Genomic DNA, 17052 nt, shown 5'->3' with positions numbered 1-17052 from the left:
TCTATATTCTAGGGAATAAAGGCCTGGCCTGAATATTTTTCACATTTCTTTGTCAGATTCCCAGCAGCTGCAGCACTGTAGTTGTGTGTCGGCTAGATTATGCATTCAAGCCTCTACAGAGTGAATTGAAACAATAATATTCTGACGCTGAGGAAAGAGCTATTCTTGAACCATGTGAGTCCACAAGATATCAAAACATCAGAAGATGGAACACAACTCTTGGCGGAGAGGGTTAGAAAGAACTATAAAAGCTTGTTGTCACGAGAAATTGCAGTTCAGATGAAGTCAGGCAGATGCTGAACAATAATGGTGAGCTCCCATTTCAGTAATTTCAAAATTCTACAATAGATTTGAAAGCATTTGGATAATTAAAGGTTAGTTTAAGCTGTTAAATGTGCAATGATATAAAAAAAACACTTCCAAAAAGCCATCAGTACATTTTAATAGTTGCTGTAGAAGCTATTAACAAGCTGTAATTTAAGCTCAACAGTGTAATTCATTTATTTTTGCAGCTAAATCCTAAATAGGGATCAGCACGGAAATTAGTATTGCACAATTGCAATAAATTCCATGCAGAGGACATCAATACAGAGACATTTGCAAAACATTTATCAACTTTAATTTTTAATTGGCTTCTCATTATATCCAATGAACCTAAATGTGGGGAAAAAGGAACATGCAGTTCTATGAAGAATAATAAGTGTGTATTTATATCGGAATTTTCATGGCCTCGGGGAATCCATAATCGGGTTCTGAACAATGGAGTGCTTCTGAAATGTAGTCATTGTTGTAGCCAGAATTTATGGACAGCAATTTGGTAATTGTTTTTTTTAGTGGTATTGGTTGAGGGATAAATATTGGGCAGGAGACCAGGGAGAACATGCCTTGCTCTTCTTTACATATTCTTGTGGGTGAGACAGATGAAGACTCAGCGTAATGAACAATAGTTTCCATATGCACTTCACTTCCACATATTCTGCACCTTTTTATATGTGGAGTCCTAGGCCCTGATTTTCACAGAGCCGGGCTATCTCCAGGGACCATTAGAAATTATGGATATGGCCCAATTCCAGGCTTTACGCCCACATTCCTGGCATCAGCAATTTTCAGCGATACAGGATACTGTGCCTTGCACATCCAACCTGGTCAATTGCATTGGGGGACCAGGGGGGAGGAGGGGGGGGGGGGGGGGGGCGCGGATAGGCATTCCCTAACCACCCCCCAAACCTCTCCCACCTACATACTTCACTGCCCCCCAACCACCACCTCCCCCCCCCCATTCCCGGCAACGTTCATGGAATCTGGTCACTTCCTCAAGAACTTATTTCACAGCCCCTCAAAGGAGTCGTGATCTATGGTCTGGATTTGTAAAGCTTTTGTAAAGCAAGTTCAGAGTCTTACCCATGCCCCCTCATATCCTCCATATAAGACCAATGGCAAGTCTTGAGAAAATACCTATTCATAAATCTGTTTTGAAAAGCTTACAACTTCTTGCACTCTTACAACAGCAGACACTGCTATTCATAACTTCAATAACAAAAGCTTTATCTCACTTCACACCCCTTAATATTGCCCAAATAAACATGCAGACAATGTGTTGGATTCTCCTGCCCCGCCCGCCGCAAGAATGCCACTGGCAAGACGCCGACAATGGAAAAGTCCATTAACCTCGGGCTGGATTCTCCGGTTGCCAGGCGAACGCGGCCAGAGAATCCCTCCCAGTGAAATAAAAAGACCAATGAAAGAGTTATCTTATAACTTCATAAAGATGTCAATCAGTCAAGGCAAACATTCCATTTCAGCCTGTGCAAACGGACCCACGCTGAGCTGATCAATTAGTGAGCCTTGAAGCTCAGCCAAGCTTCATAATGAGGCCATCTGGCTTCTTTATCTATTTTTATAACCTCTGTCAACTCCCTCTCAATAACATTTGGGAAAACAACCGCAGCTTCTCCAACCTAACCTTGTAGCTAAAATCCCTAAAACTATTCTGGTAAATCTCTTCTACATTCCAGCAAGGGCCAAACCTCCTTCTTAAAGCATGGTGACCAGAACTGAATGCAATACTCTACTTTTGAAGAACCAGGGGCGAAATTCTCCCGAAAAGGCGCGATGTCCGCCGACTGGCGCCCAAAACGGTGCCAATCAGACGGGCATCGCGCCGCCCCAAAGGTGCGGAATGCTCCGCATCTTTGGGGGCCGAGCCCCAACATTGAGGGGCTAGGCCCGCGCCGGAGGAATTTCCGCCCCGCCAGCTGGCGGAATCGGCCTTTGTTGCCCCGCCAGCTGGCGCGGAAATGACATCTCCGGGCGGCGCATGCGCGGGAGCATCAGCGGCCGCTGACAGTTTCCCACGCATGCGCAGTGGAGGGAGTCTCTTCCACCTCCGCCATGGTGGAGACCGTGGCGGAGGCGGAAGGGAAAGAGTGCCCCCACGGCACAGGCCCGCCCGCGGATTGGTGGGCCCCGATCGCGGGCCAGGCCACCGTGGGGGCACCTCCCGGGGCCAGATCGCCCCGCGCCCCCCCCCAGGACCCCGGAGCCCGCCCACGCGCCTTGTCCCACCGTTCAAAAGGTGGTTTAATCTACGCCGGCGGGACAGGCAATTTATCGGCGGGACTTCGGCCCATCCGGGCTGGAGAATCGAGCAGGGGGGCCCGCCAACCGGCGCGGCCCGATTCCCGCCCCCGCCGAATATCCAGTACCGGAGACTTCGGCAACCAGCAGGGGCGGGATTCACGGCGGCTAACGCCCATTCGCCGACCCGCTGGGGGGTCGGAGAATGACGCCCCAGAGATTTATAAGTTTATATTGCCTCTCCCTATCACTTGTGCCAAAATACATCACTTCACAACTTCTCTGTCTTAAATTCTATCTGCCGCTTGTGTACTATATTTTCTTCATAGAGTGTACCTTCTGCACAGATTTTCTGAATGTGTTATTCTTTCTTCATGTGCCATTGTAAGAGTCCTTCCTGTTTATTCCCATATTTCCCCTTTCTTTTATTTTGCCACTTGAATTTTTCATGGGTGATTAATGGACATGTATCTTTAAGTCAAGCAGCTGAGAGAATGAGGAATTGAGAAGTTACAGGAGAGAACATTCTGCTAGTCTCTGCTAGTTTGAACAAAGCTTCAGACTTTACAACACCAGAGAGAGAGATGGGATAGGACTCAACTTGATTGATTGGCTGGTGGCCAATGAATTGGCCCAAAAGACTACTCTGCCCGGTAACAGGTGGTGATTGGATCCTATCCCAGTGGGATGGTTTTCAGCGCTCGAGGAGCTCAGTTTGACTCCTGGAATCATGGGGACAAGGACCTACTCTCTTTCCTCCGCACTTTCTCCAGAAAGAAGTCTTACAACACCAGGTTAAAGTTCAACAGGTTTGTTTCCAATCACTAGCTTTCGGAGCACAGCTGGTGTTTAACCTGGTGTTGTAAGACTTCTTACTGTGCTCACCCCAGTCCAACGCCGGCATCTCCACATCATTTCTCCAAAAAGGCTGTGAGTGCTGTATTTCTGGAGCTGCAGAGAACCTGAATGAATCTACAGGAAAACAATTGCCGGCTGCAGACAAAGACAAGGACCTACTCTCTCTCTCTCTCCAGAAAGGCTATGAGTGTTGTATTTCTGTAACTACACAGACCTGAATGAATCTATGGTTGAAAAATAAATTGAACTGAAAGCAAAGTTTGAAGAGGAGTAAGGTGCTAGAAACAACCATCTAAACCCAAGTCTCTTTTTTTCCTTTTACTCATGATTTTTACCCCTAAGGGCTGCCCAATAATTCATATTTTTACATGAATTATTGGTTAATTCACTTGTGTTGTGACTCTGAGTCAAGAGGGGCTGAAATTGACCATGCACGAGTCAAGGGGGCCCTAACAATGTATCTTTTTACAGACCATAGAGTCTGTACCCAATAGAACTACACCAATTTCTGCACCTTTACCAAAACTTTTACACTCACATGCACCTTTATCACATTTTAAACTTCCCTCTGTTCCTTTTCCTTTTCTACCCTCTCCATTATTTTCACCTTCTTCTTCTTCTTAGGCAGTCCCTCAGGTTTGAGGGTGAATTGCTTCAACACGAAAAATGAGTTATCAAGCGACTGAGTCCAATGTGTGACCTAGAGTCACAGGTGAGGCAGATGGTAGTTGGAGGAGCGCGTGGGTGGTGTGCCTGGGTTGCCACGTGTTCCTTTCACTATCAACGCTTGGCTTCAGCTTCCTCTCGGTGATGAAAACTTCACGGATGCTTTTCCTCCACTTCGGCCAGTCTTGAGCCAGGGATTTCCGGATGTCGATGGGGATGTTGACTTTTTCAAGAAGGCTTTGAGGGTATCCTTTTGAGTTTCCCCTGCCTTCCTGGGGCTCGCTTGCTGTGTTGAAGCTTCGAGTAGAGCGCTTATTTCAGGGATTTGGTGTCAGGCATGCGGACATTGTGGGCCACCCAGCAAAGCTGATCGAGTGTGGTCACTGCTTCGATACTGGCCTGTGTGAGAACACTGACATTGGTGCATCGATCCTGCCAAAGGATTTTCAATATTTTGCAGAGAAGGCACTGGTGGTACGTCTCCAGGGTTCTGAGGTGCCTGCTGTACATATTCCAGATCTCCGAGCCATATAGAAGGGCGGGCATCATTATTGCTGTGTAGACCATGAGCTTGGTGTTGGGTCTGAGATCCTTGTCTTCAAACACTCTCTTCCTCAGACGACCAAAGCCTGTACCGGCACACTGAAGGTGGCATTGAACCTTGTCGTCGATGTCTGCCCTTGTTGACAGTAGGCTCACTAGGTATGGAAAGTAGTTCATGTTATCCAAGGCCTCATTATTGATTGTGATAACCAGAGGCAGTGATGTGTGGCAGGGGCAGGTTGGTAGAGGACCTTGGTCTTATAGATATTTAGTGTAAAGCCCATGCTCCCGGTGAAGGTGTTGACGATGGCTTGTCTCCGAGTGTGCGCAGAAGCAAGCATCGTCATGGATCTGGCCTGCAGATGGCAGAAGTTGTTCTGTAGTTTAGCTCCACTCCAGAGGGGAGCTTGCTCAGGGTGAGATGGGGCATTGCAGCAAGTAAGATCAAGAAGAGTGTTGGTGTGATGACACAGCCTTGCTTGGGCCCAGTCCAAATGTTAATTGGGTCTGTGGTGGATCCATTAGTCAGGATGAGGAGGTGAAGGATGGTAACAAACTTTGGGCAGCCAGAGTTGAGAGGGGAGTTGGAAGTCGGACTATTGGAAAAGGCCTTGGGGAGAGTCAATTCATCCTCGACGTGTGCCAGGCTTAGCCTGATCCAGTTCAAGGTGGTCCACAGGGCTCATATGACTATGGCCCGGATGAGTAGGCTTTTTGAGGAGGTGGAGGACAGATGTGGGAGGCGCGGGGGAAGTCCGGCGAATCACGTACACATGTTTTGGGTGTGTCCGAAGCTGGCGGGATTCTGGCAGGGATTTGCAGACGTCATGTCAGAGGTCCTGGAAGGAAGGGTTACTCCATGTCCAGAGATGACAATATTTGGGGTATCGGAGGGGCCCAGGGGGGGGAGAGAGGCCAACGTTTTGGCCTTTGCCTCCCTGGTGGCCCGGAGATGGATTTTGCTGGGATGGGGGGACTCGGAGCCTCCAAAGTCAGGGGTGTGGGTCAGTGACATGGCAGGGTCTCTCAGGATGGTGAAAATTAAGTTTGCCTTAAGGGGTTCAATTCAAGAGTTCGCTCGGAGGTGGCAGCCGTTCATCGACTTCTTTAAGGAAAACTGACCGTCAGCAGAAGGGGTTAGGGAGAGGGGGGTGGGGAAAGAAAGGAGGCAGGGCAATGAAGAATAAGGATAGGGGGCAGGATTCTCCGAAGCCCCGCCGGGTCGGAGAATCGCCAATGGGGGGGCGGTGTGAATCCCGCCCCTGCCGGCTGCCGAATTCTCCGGCGCTGGGGTTTTGGTGGGGGCAGGAATCACGGTGCGCCGGTCGGTGGTAGCTGGCAGCGGCCCCCCGGGCGATTCTCCGACCCGCGATGGGCCGAGTGGCTGCCCGTTTTCGGCCGGTCCCGCCAGCGTAAATCACAACGGGTCCTTACCGGCGGGACCTGGCTCCACGGACGGCCTGCAGAATCCTCGGGGGGGCACGGGGGGATCTGGCCCCAGGGGGTGCCCCCATGGTGGCCTGGCCCGCAATCAGTGCCCACCAATCCGCGGGCGGGCCTGTGCTGTGGGGCACTCTTTCCCTCCGCACTGGCCGCTGTCAACCTCCGCCATGGCCGGTGAGGAGATGAACCCCCCCTGCGCTGGGATGACGGCAGCACACGCTGGCGCTCCCGCGCCAACTCGCACCGGCTGGCGGAGGCCCTTCAGTGCTGGTCCACGCCGGCTGGCGTGGCACCAAACACTCCGGTGCCAGCCTAGCCCCTGAAGGTGCGGAGGATTCCGCACCTTCGGGGCGGCCCGACGCCGGAATGGTTCACGCCGCTCCTCGGCGCCGGAGTGGCCGCCCTGCCGGTTCGCGGAGAATCCCGCCCAGGGAATCTAATATACGGGCAGTCAGGAGGTAGGGCAGGGGGTAAGTTGGATATGCTATTGTGATGTTGTTACGTGTGTCGGGCCGCTCTGCTGTTTGGAATGTTTAAATGTTTAAATTATAAATGCTTCAATAAAATGTTTTCTAAAAAAAAACTTTGGGGCAGCCAAAACAGCGGAGGGTGCTCCATAATCCCTCGTGGTTGACAGTGCGAAGGCCTTTGTGAGGTCAAAGGTGGCTGGTGCCATTCCCTGCATTCCTTGTTGCCGTGCGATGGAGATAATGACCGTTGTGTCCCTTAGTAGGCGGAATCTGCATTGGGACTCTGGCAGTAGCTCTTCAGCCACAGGGAGAAGGTCTTACGATGACCTTCCTTGTAGCTGATAGCAGGGATATTACACTGTAGTTACTGCAGTCAGACTCCTCACTTTACTTGAAGATGGTCATGATTATGGCATCTCTAGACATCTCCTGGTATGTTCTCCTCCCAGATAAGGGAAATGAGTCCATGTATTTGCGCCAATAGGGTTCTCCGCCATGTTTTAGGAATGGAATCGAGGACACACATTGACGACAGAAATCTCTGTTTAGGTCTTCAAAGTGCTCCTTCCAGCGGGTGATCACTGCCTCTGTTCTAAACTGGTTGTCATAATATCCACTCATGTATATAATGAGATGCAGACAGGCAGTGATTGACACACAGGATAACCAATGAACACACACGACACAGAACAACCAATCACCAGACAGGACACACCCACTATAAAACACATAAGGCATTAAGACTCTCCCTCTTCTCACAGGATACAGCTACAGAGATAGTTAGAGTGCACAAGGCCATAAGCACCGTCTCCATGTGACAGAGAGCTAGTCTAGTCAAGCCAGTCAGAGGTTATCAGTTTAGATTAATAGAGTGTCAACCCACAGTAGATTATGTACAGCAACCAGCAGGTTCAATAAAATAGTCTTGGACCATCTCCTGTGTCGGAAGCCTGTTTCTCGTCTCACTGCATCCAGTTGCAGTCAATGTTAAACCAACTCAGATAACACATTATGGTTCCAGGGCACTATTAACTCTAATGAACCTACCTCGAGTGAATCTGCAATGACCATCAAGCAACCATCCAGCGGAACGGAAAAGATCCAGCCCGCTCCGCAACTCCGGATCTACGGCAACCTCGGCGCCAACTGGAAGGTCTTCAAACAGAAGTTCCTCCTGTATATCGAGGCCGCCGACCTCGATGCAGTATCGGATGCCAGGAAGATCGCGCTGTTCCTGTCGACTGCGGGGATCACGCCATCCACATCTATAACTCGCTTACGTTTGCCGATGGCGAAGACAAGACAAAGTTCAAGACAGTTCTGCTGAAATTCGACTGCCACTGCGAAGTCGTGGTGAATGAGAGCTTTGAACGGTACATCTTCCAACAGAGGCTTCAGGGTAAGGATCAACCTTTTCAGTCCTTCGTGACCCATCTCTGCATCCTAGCGTAGTCATGTAATTATGACTCGACGGCTGATTCCATGATCCGGGATCAGATCGTTTACGGGGTCCAGTCTGACTCCCTGCGGGAGCAGCTCCTCAAAATCAAACAGTTGACCCTCTCCGTCACCATCGAAACGTGCGTTGTCCATGAGCATGCCAGAAATCGCTACTCCCGCATCAGGGCGGCAGAAACTGCAAACTGGCCTCCCACGAGGCAGAAAGGGTGCAGGCCATAGCGAAAATGGAAGGCCTGAGCATCGAGGAGAGTGGCCGTTTCGCGCACTTGTCCCGGGTCCCTACGCATGAGCGCCATGACCGGGAGGACGATGAGGCCGAAGACCCTACTGCGCATGTGCGGACGTCGGCCGACCGCACTGTGCATGCGCGACGGCGCACAGAACGCGCTGATGTCAGCGTCATGATGTGTCCAAATAGTGGCTCCGCCCATTTAAAGCGGCAATGTCCAGCCAAAGGAAGGCGATGTCTACAGTGTGGAAAGCCTGGGCATTATGCGGCCCTCTGCAGGTCCGCTCCACGGAGCAACAGACAGCGATCCCAGCTGCAGCGCAGACGTGTCCGTTGCGTACGACAAGGCATGCAGGATTCTGATCCCGACAGCCCAATGGACCCGATGCTGACTGCCTCGAGTCTCCATATCGGGTGGGCATCATCACCACACGCGAGCTTGTCTCCACCGTGCCTGCAAACCGCCTTTCAATCCTGAATGTGGATCCTGACGACGAGTGGTGTGCTGACATCACGGTCAACCAGTGTCGCATCCGATTCAAATTGGACACTGGCACGTCTGCGAATCTCATATCACAGTCAGACCTCGACAGCATCCGAAACTAAACTAGTATTCTTCCACCAGCCTGCCAGCTCCTTGACTACAATGGCAATGCCATAGCTGCCAGTGGATCATGTCAGCTAGGTGTATCTCACAAGGCAATCAAGGCGATGTTAAGATTCAAGATCGTCCGACCTGACAAGGCATGCCTGCTCCGTGCTCGCGCATGCAAACTCCTAAATCTGGTACAGCGAGTCGATGTCATGTCCTCTACACCTGCGACTGCCTCGCCCAATGCGAACCTACAGGCTGAGATAGATGACATTCTCACACAATACCACAGTGTGTTTGATGGGATGGGCACGTTGCCATATCACTACAAGATATTGCTCACCGAATGCCACCCCAGTCATCCATGCACCACGCCGGGTGTCGGCTCCTCTCAAGGATCGTCTGAAAATGCAGCTACGAGAGCCCCAAGACCAGAGCATCATTTCAAAGGTCACGGAACCAGCAGACTGGGTCAGCTCCATGGTCTGCGTCAAGAAACTCTCTGGTGAACTCCGCAATTTGCATCGATCCCAAAGACCTGAATCGCAACATCATGCGAGAGCATTACCCGATCCCAAAGCGAAAAGAATTAACCTGTGAGATGTCTCATGCCAAATTCTTCACCAAGCTGGACGCCTCACGTGGTTTCTGACAGATACAGCTGGATGAGTCCAGTAGGAGGCTGTGCACGTTTAATACTCCGTTCGGCAGGTATTGCTGCAACCGCATGCCTTTCGGTATCATTTCAGCTTCCGAAGTCTTTCATCGAATAATGGAGCAAATGATGGAGGGCATCGAGTGGGTGCGAGTCTATGTGGACGACGTGATCATCTGGCCCACGACGCCCGAGGATCACATCGCTCGCCTCAGACAGGTTTTCAAGAGGATCCACGAAAATGGCCTCCAGCTCAACAGGGCTAAATGCTCATTTGGTTGGTCCGCTATCAAGTTTCTGGGTGACCACATTTCACAGCAAGGTGTGCAACCTGATGCTGACAATGTGCTGGCAATCAATGCCATGAAGACCCCAGAGGACAAAAAGGCGGTCCTACGTTTCCTTGGGATGGTAAATTTTCTCGGAAAATTCATTCCTAACATGGCATCTTGTAAAAATGTCCACAGCGTTCCAGTGGCTTCCCGCACATCAAGCGGAGTGGCTTGAGCTGAAGGCAAAGCTCACCACAGCCCCAGTACTGGCGTTCTTTGACCCAACCAAGGATACCAAGATATTCACAGACGCAAGCCAGGACGGCATTGGTGCGGTGCTCCTCCAGAGAGACGACTCCTCGTCCTGGGCTCCAGTGGCATATGCACCCAGGGCCATGACTCCGACATGAACAACGGTATGCCCAGATCGAAAAAGAGTCCTTGGGTCTCCTGACAGGAATAGTCAAGTTTCATGACTACGTATACGGTCTGCCAAAGTTCACGGTGGAAACAGACCACAGGCCTTTAGTCCACATAACCCAGAAGGATTTAAATGATGTGACACCTCGGCTGCAGCGAAATCTTCTTCGTCTCCGCCGATATGACTTCGAACTTGTCTACACACTGGGTAAGGAGCTGATCATCGCGAATGCCCTATCCCGATCCATCACCACGCCGTGTGAACAGGGCGACTTTATTCACATTGAGGCACAGGTACAGTTGTGTGCCAGCAACCTCCCAGCCACTGATGAATGAGTTGTCCAGATCCACGAAGAAACTGCCAAAGCTCCTCTACTGCAGCGTGTGAAGCAACACCTCGTCCATGGCTGGCAAAAGGGACAGTGCCCCCAGTTCTTCAACGTTAAGGACGAGTTAACGATTGTTATGGGGATCCTTCTTAAACTGGATAGAATCGTCATTCCCCAAAGCATGCAAACCATGGTGCTCAGAGAGGTCCATGAGGGTCACCTTGGGGTCGAGAAATGTCGACGCAGAGCTCGGCAGGCAGTTTGCTGGCCTGGCATCAGCCAGGACATTGCCAACACGGTCCTCAACTGCACAGCATGCCAGAAATTCCAACCATCCCAGCCCAAGGAAACAATGCAACAGCACGAGATCGTAACCTCTCCGTGGCCCAAGGTGGGGATAGACCTCTTTCACGCAAATGTGCGTGATTACGTGCTTTTAGTCGACTACTTCTCCAGCTACCCGGAAATGGTGAAACTGTCGGACCTCACGTCCAAGTCAGTCATCAAAGCCTGCAAAGAGACGTTTGCCAGGCACGGGATACCACTCACAGTAATGAGTGACAACAGCCCATGTTTCTACAGCCAAGAGTGGTCCGACTTTGCACGAGCCTACCACTTCAGGCATATCACATCCAGTCCCCATTACCCGCAATCAAACGAGAAGGCCGAGAAGGGGGTCCATATTGTCAAGCGGCTGCTTTGCAAGGCTGCAGACTCAGCCTCGGACTTCAACCTGGCGCTGTTGGCATACAGGGCAACCCCTCTGTCGACTGGTTTGTCTCCAGCGCAGCTGCTCATGAACCCGCAACCTGCAGACGACTGTCCCAGCCATCCATGTTCCAGACCTTGACCACCTCACATTGCTGCAGAAAGTGCAGCGATCCAGGGACAAGCAGAAGATCATGTATGATGCGCATGCCACTGATCTACCTGCGCTGGCTCCAGAAGATGTTGTTCGCGACCAGTTGCCTGAGGGAGGCTGGTCAACCCCAGCTGTTGTCGTCAGACAGGCTGCCCCCAGGTCCTTCGACGTCCAAATGGCTGATGGCTCCATTCTACGGCGCAACAGGAGGGCGCTGTGAAAAGTTCCCTGCCCACCGCCTGGCCACACTTCTCCGCATGTCATCATGCCGCCTCAGGACATCTCGCACCACATGGCCACCGATCTGGCAGCGATCCCGCCTGTCCACGAGGCCACCGATCTGGCAGCAATCCCACCTGTCCAGGTGCCAGCGTCCCCCCTCCACCTCTGAGGCGATCGACAAGAATTTGTCGCCCACTGCAAAGACTGAATCTATAGACTTGAATCCTGTAAATTTTGTTCAGTTTGCTCTGTATCTGCACGACAGATACCTTCCCATGTACATATGTTCATTCACTCACCACTTGAACATAGTCATACATGTATATACAGCCATATTCCAAAATTTATTACAAAAAGGGGAGATGTCACAATATCCACTCATGTATATAATGAGATGCAGACAGGCAGTGATTGACACACAGGATAACCAATGAACACATACGACACAGGACAACCAATCACCAGACAGGACACTACCACTATAAAACGCACAAGGCATTAAGACTCTCCCTCTTCTCACAGGATATAGCTACAGAGATAGTTAGAGTGCACAAGGCCATAAGCACCATCTCCATGTGACAGAGAGCTAGTCTGCTCAAGCCTGTCAGAGGTTATCAGTTTAGATTAATAGAGTGTCAACCCACAGCAGATTATGTACAGCAACCAGCAGATTCAATAAAACAGTGTTGGACCATCTCCTGTGTCGGAAGCCTGTTTCTAGTCTCACTGCATCCAGTTGCAGTCAATGTTAAACCAACTCAGATAACACATCACTGGTCTTAACTGCTCTAAAGAAACCTTGTGCGCCAGAGTTGTCACAAATTGCTGGATCTCCTGCATTTTCTCCACCCACTATCTGGCCATAGGTCGCGGATGTTTTGCTGGGCCTCAGTCTTTGGTAGAGCTGCTTTCTTGCTCTCACGTTAGGCTGCTGCTTCAGGTTTAGAAAAGCCTTGCACTTGTAGATCAGCTCCTAGGTCTCCTGATCGTTCTCATCGAACCAGTCTTAGTGTTTGCTCACCGAGCGACCAAATGTTGAGACCAGAGCAGATTAGACAGTGGTCCGCGCCGCAGTCATCGGCTCCTGTCATAGCGAGGGTGATGCGCAAGTCCTTGCGGTCCCTCGCTAAGATGATGATGTAGTCGAGCAGGTGCCAGTGTGTGGAGAACGGATGTTGCCATGAGGCTTTGTGTTGGTCTCTCTGATGGATCAAGATGTTAGTTATAACAAGGCCATGTTCTCGACATTCTGTCAGGAGCAGGGTACCACTGGTGTTGGGTTTGCCTACCCCATATCTCCCAAGTTCGCCTCCTCAGAGGTTTGTGCCCTTTCCAACGCTGATGTTAAAGTTGCCAAGAAGGATCAGCTGGTTGCCCATTGGAAATTAGGCCAAGGATTGTTTGAGGCAGGAGCAAAATTCCTCTTTCCACTCATCTGTAGCTTCCAGTGCAGAAGCTGTCATGTTCTGTAGCCTGGCCGATATGAATGATGCACAACAGAACATCTAGTTTAATTAATTTATTATGAAACACGTGCATGGTAAAGATAACTGAATAAATAAATAACAATCTCCTAACACTAACTATCATACAACTTCGGAAGGAGGCAGCGGCGAGGGAAATTGTTCAGGTTCGGGATGGGACAGGGAAGTTGGTGGTGGCTCCGGATGAGATTAATAGGGTTTCTGAGGAGTTCTATGAGAGGTTGTGTAGGTCGGAGCCACCGGGTGAGGATTGGGGAATTCAGGAATTCCTGGATGGTTTGGAATATCCGAGGTTGGGGGAGGAGGATAAGACCACATTGGAGGGGGTGATAGGGGAGTAGGAGATAAAGGACGCGATTGGGAAGATGTAGTCAGGGAAGGTAGCAGGGCCGGGTGGGTTTCCGGTGCAGTACTACAAACAATTTAGGGATAAGTTGGAGCCGCTGATGGTGGGGTTGTTTGATGAGGTGATAGAGGAGGGGGTGTTGCCGCAGACTTTGAGGCAGGCATCGATATCCTTGTTCCACAAGAAGGATAAGGATCCGACAGAGTGTGGGTTGCATAGGCTCATATCACTCTTGAATGTGGATGCAAATATACTGGCGAAGGTGTTAGTGGGTAGGTTAGAGAAGTGTCTCCCGAAAGGAATAGGCGACGACCATACGGGGTTTGTAAGAGGGAGGCAGCTTTTTCAAACATTAGGAGTGTTCTGAATGTAGCTATGGCACCAGTGGAGGGGAGGGAGTCAGAGGTAGTCATGGCGCTGGATGCTGAGAAGGCGTTTGACCGGATAGTGTGGGGGTATTTGATGACGGTTTGGGATTGGGGCGCGGTTTGTGGATTGGGTCAAATTACTTTACAGGGAGCTGAGGGCGAGTGTCTGCACGAATAATATGAATTGTGGATATTTTGCTCTACATCGAGGGACCAGGCAGCGGTGTCCTATGTCCCCCCTGCTGTTCGCACTTGTAATTGAGCCTTTGGCCATCGCACTGAGAAATTCGGGGATGTGGAGGGGGATTGTGCGGGGTGGGCAGGGGGGTGGGGGGGGGGGGTTGAGCACAGGGTATCCTTGTACGCAGACGACTTGCTACTATATGTGTCGGAGCAGAGTGCATCGATGGGTGGTATACTGGAGCTGCTTTGAGTGTTTGGGTCTTTTCAGGGTATAAACTAAATTTGGATAAAAGTGAATATTTTGTGGTGTCCCGAGCAAAGGTGGGGGGGGCAGCATGGTAGCATTGTGGATAGCACAATTGCTTCACGGCTCCAGGGTCCCAGGTTCGATTCCGGCTTGGGTCACTGTCTGTGCGGAGTCTTTTTTTTAAATATATATTTATTAAGATTTTTAACACAATTTTTCACCCTTACAAACAAACCCCCCCCGTAACAAAAAGAAAGAAAACGCACATCGCAAGGCATATACATGGTAAAACGATGTGTTACAGAACTTTGTACATTGGATTCCTCCCATACATGTCAGTTTTCCAGATCCTTCATGTATTTTCTTGCTCAAATACCCCCCAGACAGACCCCCCTTCCCCCTCCCTCCCTCCCCCACCCCCCCCCTCCACGCAAGACATCCCCCCCTCCCCCCCACCTGGGTTGCTGCTGCTGCTGACCGACCTTCATCTAACGCTCCGCTAGATAGTCTAGGAACGGTTGCCACCACCTGTAAAACCCCTGCGCAGATCCTCTCAAGGCAAACTTTATCCTCTCTAGCTTGATAAACCCTGCCATATCATTTATCCAGGCCTCCACGCTGGGGGGCATCTCCTCCTTCCACATTAGCAAGATCCTTCGCTGGGCTACTAGGGACGCAAAGGCCAGGATACCGGCCTCTTTCGCCTCCTGCACTCCCGGCTCATCCACTACTCCAAATATTGCTAGCCCCCAACTTGGCTTGACCCGGGCTTTCACCACCTTAGATATTGTTCCTGCCACTCCCCTCCAGAACCCCTCCAGTTCCGGGCATTACCAAAACATATGGACATGGTTTGCCGGGCTTCCTGAGCACCTCCCACATCTGTCCTCCACCCCAAAGAACCTACTCAGACTCGCCCCCGTCATGTGCGCTCTATGAACCACCTTAAACTGTATCAGGCTAAGCCTGGCACACGAAGAAGAGGAATTAACCCTACTTAGGGCATCAGCCCATAGCCCCTCCTCAATCTCCTCCCCCCAGCTCCTCCTCCCATTTACCCTTCAGCTCCTCTACCAAAGCCTCCCCCTCTTCTTTCATCTCCTGGTATATTGCCGACACCTTGCCCTCTCCGACCCATACACCCAAGATCACCCTGTCTTGAATTTCCTGTGCCGGGAGCAACGGGAATTCCCTCACCTGCCGCCTCACAAACGCCCTCACCTGCATATATCTGAAAGCATTTCCCGGGGGTAGCCCAAACTTCTCCTCCAGTGCCCCTAGGGTCGCAAACATCCCATCAATGAACAGGTCCCCCATTCTTCTAATCCCTGCCCGATACCAGCTCTGAAACCCCCCGTCCATCCTTCCTGGGACAAACCGATGGTTACCCCTGATCGGGGACAACATCGAGGCTCCCATTGCACCCCTGTGCTGTCTCCACTTGCCCCAGATCTTTAGCGTTGCCGCCACCACCAGACTCGTGGTATACCTTGTCAGCGAGAGCGGCAGCGGTGCCGTCACCAGTGCCCCCAGGCTCGTTCCTTTGCAGGGCGTCATCTGCAACCTCTTCTATGCCGCCCCCTCTCCCTCCATCACCCACTTACGGATCATCGCCACATTTGCTGCCCAGTAGTAGCCACCCAGATTCAGCAGCGCCAACCCTCCTCGGTCCCTACTGCGCTCCAGAAACCCTCTCCTTACCCTCGGGGTCTTATTCGCCCACACAAAACCCATCATACTCCTGCCTACCCTCTTAAAAAAGGCCTTGGTGATTACAATTGGAAGGCACTGGAACACAAAAAGAAACCTCGGGAGGACCACCATTTTGACCGACTGCACTCTACCCGCTAGCGAGAGCGGCAACATGTCCCATCTTGTGAAGTCCTCCTCCATCTGCTCCACCAGTCTCGTCAGATTCAGTTTATGTAGGGCCCCCCCAACTCCTAGCTATTTGGATCCCCAAGTACCGAAAGCACCTTTCCGTCCTCCTCAGCGGTAGATCGTCTATCCCCCTTTCCTGGTCTCCTGACTGTACTACAAAAAGCTCATTCTTCCCTACATTAAGCTTATAGCCCGAAAAATCCCCAAACTCCCTTAAAGTCTGCATGACTTCCACCATCACCTCCACTGGATCCGCCACATACAGCAACAGGTCGTCTGCATAAAGCGACACTCGATGCTCCTCTCCCCCTCGGACCACCCCCCTCCATTTCCTAGACTCCCTTAATGACATGGCCAAGGGTTCAATTGCTAATGCAAACAACAGGGGGGACAGGGGGCACCCCTGCCGCGTCCCACGGTACAGCCGGAAATACTCCGACCTCCGCTGATTCGTAACCACACTCGCCACCGGGGCTCTGTAAACCCAACTAATAAACCCTCCCCCGAACCTGCCGACTAGCCATCTCCTTTTCTAGGCCAGTCCCGTGCCCGCGCCGCCCTCACCCTCCAGTCCCCCAGACGGGAGACCCCCGCCCCGGCCACCTCTTCTGTGTCCCATTCCCCTTCGGCCAGAGCAGCAGCAACCCTATTCACCCCCCCCCCACCCCCCCACCCCCCCCCCCCCGCCCCCGCTAGACCCGAGTCTAGCTTTTTTTTTCCCCCCATAGCACTCCCGTAAGTCAGCTGACTCCTGCTGATCCCGGCTTCCCCCGCCGTCCCATTGACCCCCCGTGTGGGAATCTCCCAATGAGTGTGCGCTCCTCCATTCTCCACCCCCCCCCTCCGTTCTTCCCGAGCGTGGGAAAAAGCCCACGCTTTCCTAAGCCTGCCCCGCCCCATCTGGTGCAGCTCCTGTCCCGGCCTTGTCCGGGCTGTTTAGCACA

Source organism: Scyliorhinus torazame, chromosome 2, assembly GCF_047496885.1.
Source record: "Scyliorhinus torazame isolate Kashiwa2021f chromosome 2, sScyTor2.1, whole genome shotgun sequence".
In the NCBI taxonomy this organism is placed as follows: domain Eukaryota; kingdom Metazoa; phylum Chordata; class Chondrichthyes; order Carcharhiniformes; family Scyliorhinidae; genus Scyliorhinus; species Scyliorhinus torazame.
The sequence above is the reverse complement of the archived record's forward strand: the minus strand, read 5'-3'. Positions refer to the sequence as shown.